At 41.8% G+C, this 3,685-nt stretch overlaps 1 pseudogene; it reads right to left on the bottom strand.

The window, feature by feature from the left end:
- Positions 1-431: 431 nt before the first annotated feature.
- Positions 432-1,400, bottom strand: LOC132365369 (craniofacial development protein 1-like; annotated as a pseudogene).
- Between the last annotated feature and the right edge of the window lie 2,285 nt (positions 1,401-3,685).

Genomic DNA, 3,685 nt, shown 5'->3' with positions numbered 1-3,685 from the left:
GCTTCTCAGTGTGTGGGTGCAGAATCAGCATCAGCACTGAGTCCCTCTCAGCTTAATGCTGATTCAAGAGAAAGCCAAAAGCCTTTATGAAGCTTGAAGAATAAACATGGCCAAGAATCAGAGGGCACATCTTTTAATGCCAGCCATGGCTGGTTTCATCAGTTCAAGGCTAGAGCCAACCTTCACAATGTAAAAGTAAGCGGTGAGGCAGCAAGTGCAGATACAGTAGCTGCCCGGGAATTTCCTGAAATGCTCTGAGAATTTTTTTTTCTTCCCCCCACAAGACCAACCTGTACTTTTTTATTTTTATTTTTTAAAAGACAAACTATTAAAGGTAAAATGAATGAAATCACATGAGATCAAGATACAAAGACAGAAATTCAATGTAGAAAAAAAGACCTTGCTGGGAAACAATCAATGGGAAACACGGGAAGCATTTCATAGACGCACAAAAAGCTCACGTTGTAAACAGGATTAAGCTGCTGTAGGTTCCTCATCACATCAGGGTTTCATTTTGCTCAGCCTGAGATCTCACTCGATTTCAAACTGCCTGTGATCCACTCGGTCTAGAAAAGCTTTCCATTCAATGTACCCCTCCTTCCCTCGATTGTGGCTGGCTAGTGCTTCGCCAATGCCCTCTTCCTCCTTGAAGCCCTCCCAGTTCAGCTCGGACTTCTCTAGGGTGCTCATCTTCTGCTTCTTGGCTCCTATTTTCCCCAAAAGGCTGCTCGTGCCCCTTGATCTTTTTTAACCCTGACCCGGCAGGAAGTGACGGCAGAGCTGAAGGGACATTAGCCTGGGGTTTTTTCTTTCTCATTTTGCTTGAAGAAGGATTTGGCTTTTTTTAATGTAGCATCCACTTCCTTAGCCACCCTGACTTCTTCACCAGCAAAATCAAACACCTTGGTGATTTTAACTTTTTCTGTGTCTTTAGGTTTCTCTAGCTCTTCTGCTCTGACCAACAATTTACTTGAACTTGTCTCTTCAGCCTCCTCTCCTCTTTTAACTTGTGTACAGGGAGGCACTTTTGATTTTAGTCTTACGTCATTGAGGAAGCTGGCCCATAGTTCATCTTCCTTCTTTTTCCTTGCATCCTCTGACTCAATGCCTTTTTCTTGCTCTGCAGCTGCATCTTCCCCCTCGCTACTACTTCCTCCAGATTCCACGTTGGCGTCCCCCTCGTCCTCTTCTAATGAGAGACCGCCTTGTTTTCTCTTCCTGGCCGGAATGCTCTGAGCCTTTCTTTTTCTCCCTTTGGTTTTCTGTGTCTGCTTTTCACCATCCACTTCATCTTCCTTCACTAATTCAGTTACATCATCTTCACTATACTCTCCACCCGATGGCACGCAGTCTTCGTCCTCCTCCGAGGTGGAGAAGTCTTCAGATTCGAATTCCTCCATGTCGCTGCCACGCGGGGCGGACGGAGCCGCAGCAGCTACCCCCAAAGGCAAAGCTCTAGGGAGAAACCATAGACAGAGATGCGGCAGGGTTGGCAGCAGCTGGGGCGGCCCCCGCAGTGTGCTCTCAGAAATTATTGATGAAGGCACTTATTTACCCGAGCAGATTTTTAATGTAGATGAGGCAGGACTGTACTGGAAGAGGATGCCAGACCAAAATTACATCAGGAAGGAGGAAAAGTTGATGCCAGGCTATAAAGCAGCAAAGGATAAGCTAACTGTTGTTTGGTGGCAATGTTTCCGGTGATATGAAGCTGAAGCCCCGCTTAGTTTATCATTCAGAGAACCCAAGAGCCCTTCAAAACATAGCCAAGGGCTCTCTCCCAGTTGTGTGGAAGAGTAACCCCAAAGTTTGGGTTACACAGGCCGTTTTCCAGGACTGGTTTTTCCACCACTTTATCCAGGAGGTGGAGAAATATTGCTTGGAGAAGGACATCCCATTCAACATTCTTTTGCTGCTCGACAATGCTCCAGGCCACCCCCCATTCATGGACGACTTTCATCCCAACATCAAAGTAGTGCATCTGCCACCAAATACTACGTTGCTTATCCAACTTATGGACCAGGGAGTTATAGCGACTTTCAAGAAATATTATTTACATCACATTTCTTGTCAGGCAGCAAAGGTGAGTGATGAATTGGGAACAACCTTGTGACAATTTTGGAAGGACTATAACATCTACAAAGCCATAAAAAACATTGACTTCACTTGGCATGAGGTTACAGCCATCACCATGAACAGGGTTTAGAAGAAGCTTTGCCTGCAGTTTATTCACGGTTTCCGTGTATTTGAGAAGGTGGATGAGGAGTCCAAAGAAGTCTTCAGCAACTTAGTGACCCTCAGCAGGAAGCTGGAGATAGATCTGCAAGAGGACGCTTTCACTGAACTCCTTGCTGTGCAACACGAGGAGCTTACTAATGAAGGCCTGATGGAATTGGAAGCCCAGAAAAAGGACGAAGAGAGACAAGAGGAAGAAGAAGTAACTGAAGAACCGAAGAGATTCACAATGCAGGAAATGGCAAGGGGATTGTTTTTATCTGAGGAGGCACTGTTAGTTTTTGAGGTACAGGACCCGAACATAAAACGGTACATGAGGGTTGCAGCAGCCATTCAGAATGCAATCCAGTGCTACTGTGTCATCTATGATGAGAAAAAAAGAGCTACTACCCAGACATCACTGGATCATTTTTTCAAGAGGGTAGATAGAATTGAATCCAGCAAGGAACCGAACCTGTGCCATCAACGTCAGGCGTGAGTGAACTTGCAGCTTGCCCTCCGTCTCCTATTGCTGACGATCCTTCAGCTCTGCCATCTCCCACCTCCTCTCCCTCCTCCAGTCAGTAGCTCTTCTTGCCTGTTCACTCGATGCCAGCCCCTGTATGCCAGCTGTTGTACTGTACTACTGTACTTTTCAAGGTACTGTACTGTAAGATTAAACGTGTTTTCATTATTTTGTGTTTATTTATGTATTATTTGTGTGAAAAGTATTATAAATCTATTATAGTACAGTAATATATAGCCAATTGTTTTAGTTGGGTACCTAGGCTAAATTTGTTGGGCCTACTAACAAATTGGACTTATGAATGCCCTCTTGGAATGGAACTTGTTCATACGTAGGGGACTTACTGTATTTTTTACATTTTCACATTTTTGTTTGTGTCTGGAGGAGAAAGGGGTTATTTAGTTATTCAATTCTGAATGTTTTGCCAAAATAAAAGTTTGGGCTAAAATTATATAATCATACACAATTTTAATATATTATATTATTTTAATATATTTTCACATATATATTATATATAATAAGGAATAAAGTATCCAGCATGTTTAATTATGAAATCTATATACATATTATAGACATTAGTCCCTACTCCACTATACTTATATGAAAATTTAGAGTTAGCAATTTATATGCACATTAAACTCATCAAATGCTAATGACAGTTTAAATAATATTTAATAGGCATTTCTTTGTAATTCTTTTAATAGTAGCAGTGAATATGATTAAGGTAGTTAAATATTCCCCCTGGGAAATGAATGCCTAAAAATCCACGTATGTCCTTTTGAAGACTTTAAGAAATTAATCAGAGATGTTTGGGTAATGTAGCAATTTCTTTGAAGACATATATTTAGTTAAAGAAATTAGGTAATTCTGTACTTTATAACTTTAGAGTGATGGCTATTCCTTATTATGTGCCTTCAAAGTCTTTTGCTTATAACTCTAGTATAA

This window comes from Balaenoptera ricei, chromosome 4 (genome assembly GCF_028023285.1).
Source record: "Balaenoptera ricei isolate mBalRic1 chromosome 4, mBalRic1.hap2, whole genome shotgun sequence".
Classification (NCBI taxonomy): domain Eukaryota; kingdom Metazoa; phylum Chordata; class Mammalia; order Artiodactyla; family Balaenopteridae; genus Balaenoptera; species Balaenoptera ricei.
Note: the sequence above shows the minus strand (reverse complement) of the source record. Positions and strands in the feature narration are given on the sequence as shown.